We start from the raw sequence: 17389 nt of genomic DNA on the forward strand, positions 1-17389 counted from the left end.
AGAGGAAGCAGTAAGTTTAAAAAAGAGGGAGAATGTTTTGTATGTAGCAAAATGTCTGAAAGAAAATCTAACTTTCTAATTAGTGCATTGACCAAGCATGAGAATGAATAATAAACCAACTTCTTGATTTTTACATTGATCTAGACTCCCCGTGTGTGCTCATCAGATCTGCTTTGGCAAGCTAGAAAAGTAAAATGAAGATGTGTGTAGGATTAAAGTGCGCGATTTCCGAAACGGTCTTGTTAAACTAATCCACTTTCATACATTTGGATCATTGGAATCTCTTCTGGGGTAGAAGTAACCATTTTCAGGAGGACTGATTGCACTTGAATTGGAAGGGGACTAATATACTGGCAGGGAGTTTTGCTATAGCTGCTTGGGAGGATTTAAGCCATTAAGGTTGGGGTGGGGACGGGAAGGAGGTTAGGCAGGGAGATAGTGAGGAAAGAGATCAATCTGAGACTGGTACAGTTGGGAAAAGGAGCAAGTGAAACAGTCAGGGCAGGCAGGGACAAAGCAGAGAACAAGGTAGGACAGATAAATTAAACTGCATTTATTTCCATTTGAGAGGCCTGACAGGTAAGGGAGATGAACTCAAAGCATGGTTAGGAACATGGGATTGGGATATCATAGCAATTAGAGAGATGTGGCTCAGGGATGGCCAGGAATGGCAGCTTAATGTTCCAGGGTATAACTGCTATAGGAAGGACAGAAAGGAGAAGCAAGAGAATGGGGGAGTGCCGTTTTTGATAAAGGATAACATTTTGGCTTTAATAAGGGAGGAAATTCTTGAGTATGTCCAGGGAAGTTACTTGGGTGGTACTAAGAAATAAAAAAGGGATGATCACCTTATTGGGAATATACTATCGACCCTCGGAGATAGTGAGGACTGCAAATGCTCGAGTGTCAAGAGTTGATAAAGTGTGGTCCTAGAGAAAGCATGGCAGGTCAGGCAGCATCCGAGGAGCAAGAGAATCAATGTTTTTTAATGATTAGATTAGATTACATTACAGTGTGGAAACAGGCCCTTCGGCCCAACAAGTCCACACCGACCGGCCGAAGCGCAATCCACCCATTCCCCTACATTTACCCCTTTACCTAACACTATGGGCAATTTAGCATGGCCAATTCACCTGACCTGCACATCTTTGGACTGTGGGAGGAAACCGGAGCACCCGGAGGAAACCCACGCAGACACGGGGAGAACGTGCAAACTCCACACAGTCAGTCACCTGAGTCGGGAATTGAACCCGGGTCTCTGGCACTGTGAGGCAGCAGTGCTAACCACTGTGCCACCGTGCCGCCCGGGTTCTTCTTGAAATGTCAACTGTACTGCTCCTCGATGCCGCTTGACTTGATATGCTTTCTCCAGCACCACACCTTATCGACTTGTACTGTAGAACTCCCCAAGTAGTCAGTGGGAAATTGAGAAGCAAATTTGTCAGGAGGTTTCAGTTATCTGTGAGAATAATCGGGTGGTAATGGTAGGAGATTTTAACTTTCTGAATGTTGACTGGGACTACCATAGTGTTCTGAGCTTGTTGGAGAGGAATTTCAGTGTGTACAAGAAAATTTTCTGATTCAGTTTGTGGATGTATCTACTAGAGAAGGTGCAAAGCTTGACATACACTTGGGAAATAAGGCAGGGCAGGTGACTGAGGTGTCAGTGGGGGAACACTTTGGAGCTAGCGACCATAAAACGCTGGTGAGGCCACACTTGGAATATTGTGTACAGTTCTGGTCGCCCCATTACAGAAAGGATGTGGAAGCATTGGAAAAGGTGTAGAGGAGATTTACCAGGATGTTGCCTGGTCTTGAGGGAAGGTCTTATGAGGAAAGGCTGAGAGACTTGGGTCTTTTTTTATTGGAAAGAAGAAGGCTAAGGAGGGATTTGATAGAGACATGCAAGATGATCAGAGGATTAGATAGGGTAGACAGAGAAAGACTTTTTCCTAGGATGATGACGTCAGCTTGTACGAGGGGGCATAACTACAAATTGAGGGATGATAGATTTAAGACAGATGTTAGAGGCAGGTTCTTTACACAGAGAGTGGTAAGGGCATGGAATGTCCAGCCTACTAATGTAGTTAACTCAGCCACATTAGGGAGATTTAAACAATCCTTAAATAAGCACATGGATGATCTTGGGATAGTGTAGGGGGACGAGCTGAGAATAGTCCACAGGTTGGCGCAACATCGAGGGCCAAAGGGCCTGTTCTATGCTGTATTGTTCTATGTTCTATAATGCCATTAGTTTTAAAATAGTAATGGAAAAGGATGGGCCAGATCTAAAAATTGAAGTTCTAAATAGGGGGAAGGCTAAATTTGATGGTATTAGGCAAGTACTTTCAAAAGTTCATGGGGACAGGTAAAGGTACGGCTGGAAAATGGTAGGCCTTCAAAAAGATAACCAGAGTCCAGAGGCAGTATGTTCCTGTTAGGATGAAAGGCAAGGCTAGTAGGTGTATTGAATGTTGGATGAGTGGAGAAGTTGAGGTTTTGGTCAAAAATAAGAAGCATATCTCAGGTACAGGCAGCAGGGATCAAATGAATTCCTAGAAAAGTATAAAGGCAGTAGGGGTAGGAAATTAAGAGGGCAAAAAGAGGATGTGAGATAGCTTTGGCAAAGGGTAACTAGAGAGAAAATAGAGCCCCTCAAAGATCAGCAAGGCAGCCTTTGTGTGGAACCACAGGAGATGGGGGAGACACTAAACACATATTGCATCAGTGTTTACTGTGGCAAAGGATATGGAAGGTAGAGAACTTGGGGAAATGGATGATGACATCTTGAAAAATATCCATAATGCAGAGGTGGTGATGCTGGACATCTCAAAATGCATAGAGAGGTGGATAAATCCCCAGGATCTGATCAAGTGTATCCTAGAACTCTGTGGGAAGCTAGGGAACTGATTGCTGGAGCCCTTGCGGAGATATTTGTATCATTGATAGCCGCAGGTGAGGTGCCAGAACACTGGCGGTTGGCTAACATGGTGCCAGTGTTTAAGAAAGGTGGTAAGGAAAAGCTAGGGAACTATAGACTGGTGAGCCTGACATCAGTAGTGGGCAGGTGATTGGATGGGATCCTGAGGGACAGGTTTTACATGTATTTGGAAAGCAAGGACTAATTAGGAATAGTCAACATGGCTTTGTATGTGGGAAATTATTTCTCACGAACTTGATTTGCGTTTTTTGTAAAAGTAACAGAGGATTGATGAGGGCAGAGCAGCAGCTGTGATCTATGTGGACTTCAGTAAGGCGTTTGACAAGGTTCCTCATGGTAGACTAATTAGCAAGATTAGGTCAATACAGGGAAAACGAGCCATTTGGATACGCTTGAAGGTAGGAGACAGAGGGTGGTGGTAAGGGGTTGCTTTTAAGACTGGAGGCCTGTGACTAACAGTGTGTCACAAGGATTGGTTCTAGGTCCACTGCTTTTTGTTATATTGGAGGTGTATTGGCTAGCAAAGAAGGCTGCCTCAGAGTACAACTGGATCTTGATCAGATGGGTCTTGGCTGAAAATGTGTTGCTGGAAAAGCGCAGCAGGTCAAGGAACAGGAGAATCGACGTTTCAGGCATAAACCCTTCCTCAGGATGGGTCTTGGGCCAAGGAATGGCAGATGGAGTTTAATTTAGATAAATGCGAGGTGCTGCATTTTAGGAGGACTTATACACTTAATGGTAAGGTCCTGGGGAGTGTTGCTGAACAAAGAGACATTGGAGTGCAGGTTCATAGCTCCTTGAAAGCTGAGTTGCAGGTAGACAGCATAGTGAAGAAGGCGTTTGATATGCTTTCCCTTCTTCGTCAGAGCATTGAGTATAGGAGTTGGCCGGTCATGTTGGGGCTGTACAGGACATTGGTTAAGCTACTTTTAGAATACTACAGTAAGTTCTGGTCTCCCTCCTATGGGAAGGATGTTGTGAAACTTGAAAGGGTTCAGAAAAGGTTTGCAAGGATGTTGCCAGGGTTGGGAGATTTGAGTTCTAGAGGCTGAATAGGCTGGGGCTGTTTTCCCTGGAGCATTGGAGGCTGAGGGATGGTATTATAAGAGTTTTATAAAATCATGAGGTGCATGGATAGGGTAAATAGCCATGGTCTTATCTCTAGGGTAGCGTTTCCAAAACTAGAGAGCATCGTTTTAAAGTGAGAAGGGAAAAATATAAAAAGGAACTAAGGGGCAACCTTTTCATGCAGAGGGTGGCACGTGTATGGAATGAGCTGCCAGAGGAAGTGTTGGAGGCTGGGACAATTACAACATTTAAAAGAAATCTGGATGGGTATATGAACAGGTAGGGGTTAGACAGATATGGGCCACATGTTGGCAGGTGGGACTAGATTAATTTAGCATATCTGATTGGCATGGGTGAGTTGGGACTGAAGGGTCTGCTTCCATGCTGTACATCTCTATAACTATTAGATATTGTGTGACTTGAGGTTGGATAAGGAGAAAGTGTGGATGCTGGAGATCAGATCAAAAAGTGTGGCTCTGGAAAAGCACAGCAGGTCAGGCTGAAACGCCAACTGTCCTGCTCCTTGGAAGCTGTCTGACCTGCTATGCTTTTCCAACACCACATTTTTTGCCTAGAGATTGGGCAATGCTGTTAAAGTCATTTTGAAGGACATTAATCCTACTGGAGCTCAGCGATGTTAACTCACGTATAACAGAGTAAAAGGCTGTAATTCATAATGAGCATAATAAACATGGCTGAAAGAAGTAGACTACTTGAGGGGTTCTATAGTACAAGTACTTGCTGGCCATATAGCTGATTGAACCAAGCTGCATATTCCTTGTAATAGTACTGTCTGTACTGAACCAGCCTGCATTTTTAAAATAAAACAAAATGTCTACTTTTAAGTGCATCTTTGCTATTGGACAGCCATTGGCGAACAGTACTGAGTGTGCTAATAGCTATGCTAATAACCAATTTCACATATTCACTTGAGCTCATTGCTGCTTGTTAAAAGCAACATACATTTATATGAAAGAAAACACCTGTTATCTGCAAACTGACAGACATTCAACATCTTGAGATTTATTGTGAATGGAGTGGAATATAAGAAGCAAGAATATAAAATGCACAGAGCCTTGGTAAGCCCACATCTGGAGGAGTACAGTTGTGGTCACCACCTGATTTTGAACAAAATACAGTTTGATTAGAAGCAGTTCAGAGAAGGGATATAGGGCTTATATTATGAAGCAGTCTGAATAAATCAAGGGTTAGGGAGAATAAACAGGAAAGTAGAGTTGAGACCACAGCCATAAGCTTATTGAATGGCAGATCGAGCTGATTTGGCTAAATGGCCTATCCTGCTTTTAAGTTCTTTGTTCCTGTTCAAGCCTTGTATCTCTTGAATTGCCGAAAGGGTGTCACTTGCGAAGCTAGCATTTGTCGCCTGTTTCTAATTGTCCTTGAAACAGTGGCCTTTTTCACAGGGCATTTACAAGCCAACAACTTTGCCGTGGGTCTAGAGAAGGGCTTTAGCCCAAAACGTCAATTTCCCTGCTCCTCGGATGCTGCCTGACCTGCTGTGCTTTTCCAGTACCACTCTAATCTAGACTCTGATTTCCAGCGTCTGCAGTCCTCACTTTTGCCAGAGTCAAATGTAGTCCAGACCAGGTAAAAATGTAAGATTTCATTCCCGAAAGGATATCAGTGAAGCACGCTAGATGCAGGAAATGTTCCCAATGTTGGGGAAGACCAGAACTAAGAGGTCACAGTCTAAGAATAAGGGGTAAACCATTAAGGACGGAGATGAGGAAGAGTTTCTTCACTCAGTAGTGAACCTGTGGAATTTCATACCACAGGGAGCTGTTCGTTAGATATATTCAAGAGGCTGCTGGATGTGGCCTGGGTGGTTAAAGGGATCGTGGGGAAGGGGAGGGGGCGGCAATGGGATACTATAACTGCATGATCGATTCCGTGCTGTAGATCTCTATGATTCTATGACTGTTGGTTCAGCTGTTAAATAACCTCTATTTCCTGTCAAAATTTATTTGTGATTTCTCTCACTAAAAGTCCTGATCCATTTTTAGTCTGGTAACAATGCAACCAATTTCACAGTCAGTATCCCTATTTGAAAAACCACATTACGTGCTGACCTAATTGATTGTGCACTGACCTAAATCAGAATGTGTTCTTCTGCTATGAAGACATCATTGTGCAAAAAGCCACTGTAATGAAAATAACATAGAGCCATTGGTTGTATCTGCGATCAAGATACAAACATGAGAATATTTAAACGACAAAGATGAGAGGCTATCAGATCCCTTGGGGCTCAGTGAAATTGATTTTGAATTTTTAAAAAATATAAGCAGTTAACTATGATTAATCCCTTTTATTGGAGTATCTGTCGAATGTGTCTCTTGGTCGCACTGGGTTCTATGTTAAAAATTTCCAGCAGATTCTTCCATCTCCAGCTCCTGTGCTCTGCTCTTGAAGAGTTTCCCATGCATTTTTGCGGAGAGTAACTCAGCTCCTGTCGCCTAATACCTGTCCACCATCTACCAGGTGCAGAAATTCACCAAGGCTCTTCAACTGTACCTTTCATCCCACAACCTTTACCGTGAAGAAGGACAAGGGCACTGGATGCAAGGGAACACATGCAAGTTCCCCTCCAAGCCACACACCGTCCTGACTAGGAATGCCATTCCTTTCACTGTTGCTGAGTTAAAACCCTAAAATTCCTTCCTAAGAGTACTGTCGTTATCCCTATGTGCAAAATATAAGAACTGGGAGCAGGAGTAAGCAATTCAATCCTCGAGCCTGCTCCACCATTCAATATGATCATGGCTAATCTCATCTTGGCATCAACTCTACTCTTCTGCCCACACTCTCTAATCCTTCAACCCATTTCTAACTAATAATCTATTGATCTCCTCAAATTTATTCAGTGTTTTGACATACATCATATCTGGGGTTGTGCATTGCACAAATTCACGACCCCTTGAGACAAGTAATTTCTTCTCATCTATTTTAAACCTGCCAGTCCTTAGCCTAAAGCTGTGACCCCTCATTCTAGATTGCCCCAAAAGAGGTAACATCCTTTCCACATCTACTTTGTCAATCCCTTTAGCATCGTATATACCTCAGTTAAATCTTCTCTCATTCTTTTAAACTGTAGTGAGTACAGGCTAAAATGCTCAATCTCTGCGCATAAGACAAGTATATGCCTTAAGGACTGCAGCATTTCAAAACGGCAGCTCACCATCACCTTCTCATGGACAAACTGGGATGGCTATCCCAGCCAACAAGGTCTACATCCTGGGAATTTATTTTAGCAAGTTAACTTCAGTCCCTGGCTCTTACAACCAGCCTCCCATCTTCCACCTTCTTCTCACTGACCAACGTTGGCTCCTTGTGCAGCAACATCTTGATTTTGAACTTCCCATCTTACGATTTCCTGCATAACCTCTTGTCTTCCTATCTCTGTTATCCCATCCAACCTTAGCACCCTGTGAGATCTCTCAATTCCTTCAATTCTCTTGACCATGCCCAAGGTTTGTACAATGCTTTTAATACAGTAAGACAAACCTTGTAGGGACCTCATAGCAACTGCATTAAACAATATTTGACGTGGGCTATTTGAACAGGTAACCAAAAGCTTATAGACAGAAAGAGCCCCCAAGGTGCATCCTAATAAGAGAAAAGAGATTTGACAGCTTGGTGCTTTAGCAGATAAAAGCTTGACCACAATATTACTCTTGTTGACACTGTGCCTTTAGAGTTTGTTTTGCTTCCATCAGTCAGTTAACAATTGTTGTTTTCACCTTGACTTCACATAGCATCCTAAAGTCTGAAACACCAGTAATATAGACTTTCGATACCCTTTAGCTTGTAGTTATGGCAGTTTCTGTTTTTCACATCTGTACTGTTATGCAGGTGTTGCTAGTTGCTGCTGCTTGTAATTGTCTTTAATATTTTCAGCACACAGAACACTCCTCTTCCACGTACCTATGTTCCCATAGCCTGCAATTGGAAATTGGCTTCTTGCTGTGCGTTTCATAAGATTTTCTCTCACTAGTGTGGGTGGATTTGAGATTTTAGAACTTTCTTTCTCAGAAAACAGAATATGGTCATTGTTTTTAACTTTATTCTTGTTTTTAACCTAGGCGTAGAATCCTCCACCCACAACTCTGAAGATGCGTCAATAAATAATACTGCTCAAGTCCCGAGACTGGTTGTTTCTGTCGACTGCAGATGTCAATTGGTCTGTCACCTGACCAATGAACTGTCAGTAGAAATGAATCGCTGCACTGTCTTTCCCTTGCCAGAGAAGGTGAGTTTAGTCTCTGTATCTACATTACTACTCCCTGTGCCACAGTGAAATCCCAGCAGAAATTCTCCGATACTGATGATCTCCACCAAAGTCAGTGTTTGAAATAGATTTCTACCACCCGCCCCACCTCTTCTAATGGCAATGACCTGGTTTCTTAAATGTGATTTAGCACTCAGTCAAAACCATTATCATGTCTGGATAATAGGCAGTGAGTAGCACACACTTTCACCCTGGCACCCATCTTTCATTTTACGAGCAGGAGAGGCGATGGCCTAGTGGTATTATTGTTAGACTGTTAATCCAGTGACCCAGTTAATGTTCTAGGGGCCTTGAATCCTGCCATAGAAGATGGTGGAATTTGAATTCTATATAAAAAAAAAAGGAATTAAAAGTTTTTAACAATGTCGATGAACCCATTACCGATTGCTGGGAAAGTCCGTCTGGTTCCCAAATGTCCTTCAGGGAAGGAAACTGCCATCCTTACGTGGTCTGGCCAGCATGTGATTCCAGACCCAAAACAATGTGTTTGACTCTTCGCTGCCTTCTGGGCAATTAGGGATGGACAGTGAGTGCTGGCCTAGCCAGCGATGCTGTCATGTTGTGAATGAAGTAAATTTTTAAAAATTATTGAAAGATTGGTGTTGTTGCTGAATGTGTGAGTGTCCGATTCAGTAAAGTTCAATAACGGAATAATTGTCAAGAGGCTCTATCCTCCTTGTGATGAATGAGCTTGTTCTAAGGGGTATTAATGGTAATGGTAATGTTACTGGACTAGCAATCCAAAGGAGATCAGCAAAGCAGCCTTTGTGTGGAGCCGCAAGAGATAGGGGAGATACTAAACGAGTATTTTGCATCAGTGTTTACTGTGGAGGAGGACGTGGAAGATATAGAATGTGGGGAAATAGATGATGACATCTTGAAAAATATCCATATCACAGAGGAGGAAGTGCTGGATGTCTTGAAACGCAAAAAGGTGGATAAATCCCCAGGGCCTGATCAGGTGTAGCCTAGAACTCTGTGGGAAGCTAGGGAAGTGATTGCTGGGCGTCTTGTTGAGATATTTGTATCATCGATAGTCATAGATGAGGTGCCAGAAGACTGGAGATTGACTAACATGGTACCATTATTTAAGAAGGGTGGTAAGGACAAGTCAAGGAACTGTAAACCAATGAGCCTGACGTCAGTGGTGGACAAGTTGTTGGAGGGAACCCTGGTGGACAGGAATTACACATATTGGAAAAGCAAGGACTGATTAGGGATAGTTAACATGGCTTTGAGTGTGGGAAATCATGTCTCATGAACTTGATTTGAGATTTTTGAAAAAGTAACAAAGAGGATTGATGAGGGCAGAGCGGTGGACATGATCTATGTGAACTTCAGTAAGGTATTCGACAAGGTTACCCATGGGAGACTGGTGAGCAAGGTTAGATCTCATGGAATACAGGGAGAACTAGCCATTAGGATATAGAACTGACTTGAGGGTGGAAGACAGAGAGTGGTGTTGGAGGGCTGTTTTTTCAGACTGGACCAGTCTGTGACCAGTGGAGTGCCACAAGGATCGGTGCTGAGTCCTTTACTTTTTGTCATTTACATAAATGATTTGGATATAAGCATAAGAGCTATGGTTAGTAAGTTTGCAGATGACACCAAAATTGGAGGTGTAGTGAATAGTGAAGAAGGTTATCACAGTACAACAGGATCTTGACCAGATGAGCCAATGGGCTGAGGAGTGGCAGATGGAGTTTTATTTAGATAAATGCAAGGTGCTGCATTTTGGGAAAGCAAATCTTAGCAGGAATTAACGGTAAGGTCCTAGAGAGTGTTGTTGAACAAAGAGACCTTGGAGTACAGGTTCATAGCTCACCATAGGATCACCACTGTCTCAGTGAACGTATTTCTCCTCATCTTAGTCCTAACTGCTCTAGTCTGTATCGTGAGACTGATCTCTTGTGTTATGGAGCAGGCCAGACCCATCAAAACATTTCAAGAAGGTAGCCCCGACCCTAACTTTGCTCGTTGTGTTAAGTAGGTGTAAAGTGAATATTCCAGGAGACAATCAGCTGGTCGAACCACTTTTTTAAAAACAAAACAATTTATTTCCAAGATTATGAATTAAATGCAAAAGAGAAGAGAATAAAGAATAACTTAAACTCTCCAAAACCCAACAGATCATTCCCAACTTAATGATGCTGTTCCAAATACTGCAACAATCCCCATAAACACCCCTTGCCACAAAAGGTAAAATCAACCACGGATTCTTACAGGATAGAAGCTAGAGAGAGAGTACTGGCCTCGACCTGCTTCTGTGGGTCCAGCAGCCTTTCCACTGCGGATTTTAAAAAAAAAACAAGCCAGAGAGAACTTGAGCTAGGAGAACTGGCCGCTCCCCTTTCATTATACAAGTGTTCTTTTTAAAACTTGAAAGCTTTCTGCCTGAGGCAGTAACCATCTGATGAAGTTAATTATTATCAAATTGGCCTTAAAACCCTACCTGTCTATCTTCCTTTCCATTTATCCACTTCACCCACCTCTCTGACCTATCACCATCACACCCCACCCTCATTTACCTATCATATTCCCAACTCTCTCTCTCCCTCTTCCCCCCCCCCCCCCAAACCAATTTATCTCTCAGCCCCACCTCATTCCTGATGAAAGGCTTAAGCTGAAAATGTCTACTCTTCTGCTCCTCGGATATTGCCTGACTGACTGTGCTTTTCCAGCACCACATTCTTCGAATCTGATGTCCACCTGCAGTCCTCATTTTCTCCTAAAGCCCTTTAACCCCGGACTTTTTCGAGTCTGTGTTATTTATGACCTCTCTGGGGGGAAAAAAAGCCAAGGACCACATAACCTTGTTAAAGGAGCTGCTTCATCACACTTGTTCCAGACTCCCGAGCCAAGAGCACAATATCTCTGCGTCTAGACTATTTAGCCCTGTCAGAATTTTATAAATGTCAATTAGATCTCCACTCTTCTTATAAAACCCCATGAATCCAGGCCCAAACAACACAATCTTTCCTTTGTACAACAAACCTGCTAACCCAGGACTCTGTCTGGTGAGCCTTCGGAACATAACACAAGCATAGGCCATTCAGCCTCTTGTGTGCGTTGTGCTATTCAATAAGATTATGACTGATCTATGGCCTATCTCATATGCCTGCCTTGCACCCATAGCCCTTGATGCCCTTCCATAATAACAAAAATTGTCTATCCTAGATTTAAACTTAACAATTGAATTTGTATCAACTGCATTTGAAGAAGAGAGTTCCAAACCTCCACTGCACTCTGCATGTGAAGTGCTTTGTATGGCGTGGTCTTTCTCCTTAGATAGTGCCCCCTGGTGGGGAGGGGGTAGACTCCAGTGGTATTTCTAGAAATTTAACAAATGGAAAGATCTCCCCTTAATCTTCTAAAACCTAAAGAATAAAGGCCTCATTTGTCTAATCTCTCCTTGTAATGTAACCCCTAAAGTCTAGGTGTCATACTTGTAAATCCCTCCAGGGCCAAAACATCCCTCCTTCAGGGACAATGTCAGAACTGCCCACAATGGCCCCACTAAGGACCTGTACAGCTGCAGTAAGACATCTTTGCTCCTCCACTGCATGAAACAGGCTGGTATGCTCAAATATGTTAAAGAGGATGTGCTGAAAATTTAGAAATTCATGAGGATAGATAAATAGGCTGGGTCAGATTGGATATCCCCTAGGTTATGACGGGAAGGGAGGGAAGAGATTGCAGCACCTTTGGCAACAATCTTTGTATCCTCACTGTCCACTGGAGTAGTGCCAGATGATGAGAGGGTGGCAAATGTTGTTCCCTTGTTCAAGAAAGGAATAGGGATAATCCTGGGAATTACAGGCCATGCCTCACAAACCTTATTGAATTCACTGAGGATGTGACAAAACACATTAATGAAGGTAGAGCAGTGGATGTGGTGTACATGGATTTTAGCAAGGCATTTGAAAAGGTTCCCCATGGTAGGCTCATTCAGAAAGTAAGGAGGCATAGGATACAGGGAAATCTGGCTATCTGAATACAGAATTGGCTGCCATAGAAGGCAGAGGGTGGTAGTATGTGGAAACTATTCAGCCTGGAGCTTGGTGCCCAGTGCTGTTCTGTAGCGATCTGTTCTGGGACCTCTGCTCTTTGTGTTTTTTATAAATGACTTGGATGAGGAGGTGGAAGGGTGGGTCAGTAAGTTTGCCAATGACATGAAGGTTGGTGGAGTTGTAAATGGTGTGGAGGTTTGTTGTAGGTTGCAGTGAGACATTGACAGGGTGCAGAGCTGGGCTGAGAAGTGGCAGATGGAATTCAACTTGGAAAAGTGTAAAGTGATTCACTTTGGAAGGTTGAATTTGAATGCAGAATACAGGGTTAAAGACTTGGCTGTGTGAAGGAACAGAAGGATCTTGGGGTCCATGTCCATAGATCCCTCAAAGTTGCAACCCAAGTTGATAGGGTTGTCAAGACGGTGTATGGTGTGATGGCTTTCAGTAGCAGAGGGATTGAGTTTAAGAGCCGCGAGGCTATGCTGCAGCTCTATAGAGCCCTGGAAAGACCACACATGGAATGTTGTGTTCAGTTTTAATTGCCTCATTATCGGAAATATGTAGAAGCTTTGGAGAGGGGGCAGAGGAGATTTACCAGGATGCTGCCTGGACTGGAGGGTATGCCTTATGATGAATGGTTGAGGGAACTAAAGCTTTTCTCAACAGAGCGAAGCAGGATGAAAGGTTACGAGGTAGGAGTGTACAAGATGATGAGAGGCATAGACAGAGTGGACAGCCAGAGACTTTCTACTCGGGCAGAAATGGCATTCACAAGGGACATCATTTTAAGGTGATTGGTGGAAGGTTATGAGGAGATGTCAGAGGTAGATTCTTTACACAAAATGGTGGGGGTGTGGAATGCACTGCCAGCTGTGCTAGTAGAGTCAGATACATTAGGGACATTTAACTCTTGGATCGGCACATGGAAGATAGGTTAGTCTGATCTTAGAGTAGTATAAAAAGTCAGCACAACATTGAGGGTCAAAAGGCCTGTACAGTGCTGTACTGTGTTCTCTGTGCTACTCAAATCTCTTTGCAATAAAGACTAACATGCCACTTGCCTTCCTAACTTCCCGCTGCACCTGCAGGCTTGCTTTTTAGTGATGGGTGTATCAGAATATTTACTTCTTTATATGACATTTCCCAGGGTAAAAACAATGACTGCAGATGCTGAAAACCAGATTCTGGATTAGTGTGATGCTGGAAAAGCACAGCAGTTCAGGCAGCATCCGAGGAGCAGGAAAATCGACGTTTCGGGCAAAAGCCCTTCATCAAGAATATTCCTGATGAAGGGCTTTTGACCGAAACATCGATTTTCCTGTTCCTCGGATGCTGCCTGAACTGCTGTGCTTTTCCAGCACCACTCTAATCCAGAATATGACATTTCCCAATCTATCTCTGTTTAAATAATATTCTCCCGTTCTCTTTCCCCTATCAAAGTGGTAACTTCGCATCTATTCTTGTTATGCTGCATCTGCCGTGTATTTGCTGACTCACTCAATTTGTCTAAATCACCTCAAAGCATCTTTACTTCCTCTTCACCACTCTCAATCCTTCCCTAGTTTTGCATCGTTGCAAACTTGGAAATATTATGTTTGATTTCCTCATCCAAATGATTGATATATGTAGTGAATAGCTGGGGCTGATACACTGATTTCTGTGGTACCCCACCTATCACTGCCTTCCACTCCGAAACAGACACATTTATTCCCCCACGCCCCTCCATTTCCTGTCTGGTAACCAATTCTCAACTACTTCCAGTGCCATGTGCTTCAATCTTTTACACTAACTCTTCTCTGCGACTTTCATCAAAAGCTTACTGAAAATTCAAATACACAGCATTCACTGACTGTCTCTCATCTACTCTACTGGTTGTGTTCCCAAAAATCTCCAGCAGGTTTGTTGAAAATTATTTCCCTTTCACAAATCCATCTAAACTTTGTGTAATTCCAATGAAATTTTCTCAATGCCCAATTATTGCATCCTTTATAGTCAACTGTAACATTTTCCCAACTACTGATGTTAGGTTAATTGATTGTGATTCCCAGTTTTATCCCATCCTCCTTTTTTAAATAGCGGGTTTACATTTGCCACTTTCAAATCTGCAGGGACTACAGGTAGTTCTCCTACAACTAGTTAGGTTGCAGTGAAACCTCGCTTAATAGAAGTAATGGGGCCTATGGGGAAATGTGGGATTGACACAGACCAGCAAACAAAATATCACTCAGGACCATTCAAAAATCACACACAAGTCTAACGCAAAGTATAGCACAGCCTGGATGAAGGTTGAAGTCATATTTATTAACGAAACAAAAGTACATTTAACACAGTATATTTAGAAAATGTAAGAAAGCTGCTCTCTGTACAGTATCTCTCACAGAAAGCTACTCTGTCGGCAGCTGACATAGGCGCATGCGCAGAACAAAGCACGCGGACCGTTCCCTGCTTGGATCGAGTCATTGTAAACCGAGGTAAGCGGTCTCGAAAATACCATTCCCTAATTCTTCAGCGATGCTACAGCCAAGTTGTGCTGCTGAAACGCGTGTTATTCCAGAATCTGCTGAATTCTGGAAGATGACACCTTGTGGATCCATTATTTCCAAGCCAACCTAATGTCATTTACAAAATACCTTGCAAGAACTCTAGCAAACACTACATTGGACAAACGGGCAGAAAACTAGCCACCAGGATACATGAACATCAACTAGCCACAAAAAGACATGACCCACTCTCACTAGTATCCTTACATACAGATGAGGAAGGACACCACTTCGACTGGAACAACACATCCATCCTAGGACAAGCCAAACAAAGACATGCACTAGAATTCTTAGAAGCATGGCATTCCAACTGGAACTCTATCAACAAACACATTGATTTGGATCCCATTTACCTTCTCCTAAGAAAAAGAACCGGAAATGATGTCACCACAGGAAATGATGTCATCGACCCTAGGAAACCTAAACACATAAAGAGAAAGCGGGCCATGCCACCAGTGCTTCATCCAGAGGCTCACTGTTGATGTTCCCTAGAATGGTGATGAAATGTCTGAAAACAGATCTTCCAGCTCAGCGAGCAAACCTTCATCCACTCTTCATGTTCATTTCCTCTAGTTTAAAGAATATTAAATCTCACCTATTGACATTTCCCTACATATACCTTAAACGTTACTGAAACATTCAGTGGTGGCATGGTGGCTCAGTGGTTAGCACTGTTGCCTCACAGCACGAGGGACTTGGGTTCAATTCTACCCTCTGGCAACTGTCTGTGTGGAGTTTGCACATTCTTCCTGTGTCTGCGTGGGTTTGTCTGGTTTACTCCTACAGTCCAAAGCTGTGCAGGCTCACTGGATTAGCCTTGGAAAACATGAGGTTACAGGTATAGGGTAGGGGAGTGGGTCTGGGTGTGATGCTCTTCGGAGGGTCAGTATGAACTGGATAGTCCAAATGCTTCCACACTGTATGATTTGAAACTAAAGACCAATTTTTTTACTTTAAACATTGTACGTTAGAAATACTCACCTGTCTGTTGCTAACTGGTTGGTTGTCTCAGGGTCTTTTTTTTCTCCTGTTCCCCAGCCAATGATCTTGCAATCTTCTTCTGATATAGTTTATGAAAAATTCTTCAAACTTTGTCTCTCGATGCTCCTTTCGTCTGCCTGCCCATCACTCAACCCATCCACATTGCATCCTCTGTCTCGTCCATCCCCAATCCTTTTGCAGTCTCCTCCCACCTATAAAGCAGCCTCCTCCTAGCTCGCGTCCCCAACCCAGCCCTCCTGGTGTATCCAGCAGATGGCATATGCATAAGGGCACCTTGCTGTTGGCTCCCTTGGTACTGTTAGCCACAGGGCCTACTCCTTCTTGAAAACTTTATATTTCTGAAAAAGCCAGTATATATTCTGACTTTTCCCATAAAGAATGTTGTTTCCTTAATGATTCATTTCCTTTGACTGGGGGTATAGTATTCTCTCCTCCTACACATACATGAGATTTCTGCTTCTCTATAGCAAAAACAGAGTGCCACCCACCTTTGTAAATGGAATTTAACTGCAATGTTAACCTCAGGCAGAATTTTAATAAATTACATTCCATTTTGAATTTGTCCTCTGTTAAATGCCTGTCTGTGCAAGAAGGAAAGAGAGCATGGAGATATACAAATGTTTCTTTTTTGGGATGTTCAAATTTTGTTTTACATCCTTTACTCTGAGGGGACTGGCACCAAAGGGTTAACTTGAGTTGCCTTTGAGGATTTTGGTCTGAAGGAGGGGAACCTGTAGCAAGCTGACTTGTGTTGTTAAGCTGGCAGGAAGAGAAATCTTGCTCAATTCAGTTGAGCCAGATTTTTCCTGTCTTGAAGTGGAACAACTGAGTCAGTGGAAAAGGAGGAACAAACACAAAAAAAATGTCCTGTGCATCTGGTATCCTGACACTCCCTCAATCTTGACAAATCTGAATGACATATATTGTACGCACATCCTTTAAATCACTGCACTAATATTTTTAAAAATGCGTTGTGGTGCAGCATCAGTGGGAATGCATTTTGTAGTGGATAGTATTCTCTTTTTGTGTCACCGCATTGTGTATATCTTTAAATTAGAACACACATTTGACTTTTGCCACAGTTCTTCACCAGCTTTCTGCTTTTGATCACTAGATTCATGTACCTGTTCTGCATTGCAAGCTTGCTCCAACTGCTTCAGTTCAACAACAGACAAAGCATGCCCTTCAACCCCTCCCTTCAACATTTCCACAAGGTAACAGGAGCGAAATACAAAATCATTGGAAACATTGAAAAAGTCCTATTCCAGTTAGAACAAAGGAATGAGAGTAAGTCATTCTGCCACTTGAGCCTGCTCTATCAGTTGTACCTCAATTTCATTTGGGTATCTCGATGACTCAGTGGTTAGCACTGCTGCCTTACAGCACCAGGGATCATGGTTTGATTCCTGTCTCGGGTGACTGTCTGTGTGAAGTTGCACATTCTCCCTGTGTCTGCGTGGGTTTGCTCCGGTTTCCCCCCTCATTTCAAAATATATGCAGGTCAGGTGAATTGGCCATGCTA

The 17389-nt window shown here is 43.0% G+C and overlaps 1 long non-coding RNA gene across 10 annotated transcripts in view; it reads left to right on the forward strand.

Annotated features, from left to right (window-relative positions):
- LOC148151355 (uncharacterized) overlaps positions 1-17389 on the forward strand; it is a 562305-nt gene that overhangs the window by 163374 nt on the left and 381542 nt on the right. For 8 of the 10 annotated variants that reach the window (XR_015754637.1, XR_015754634.1, XR_015754636.1 and 5 more), the window contains 2 exons: positions 8110-8276; positions 16982-17154. This is a non-coding gene — a long non-coding RNA (uncharacterized LOC148151355). The remainder of the gene's footprint in view (positions 1-8109; positions 8277-16981; positions 17155-17389) is intronic. The other 2 variants (XR_015754633.1, XR_015754618.1) reach the window with 2 other exon arrangements.

The sequence above is a fragment of the Chiloscyllium plagiosum genome, unplaced genomic scaffold, assembly GCF_037043375.1.
Source record: "Chiloscyllium plagiosum isolate Xiang-an unplaced genomic scaffold, Cpla_swu_hap1 HiC_scaffold_3, whole genome shotgun sequence".
NCBI classification, from domain to species: domain Eukaryota; kingdom Metazoa; phylum Chordata; class Chondrichthyes; order Orectolobiformes; family Hemiscylliidae; genus Chiloscyllium; species Chiloscyllium plagiosum.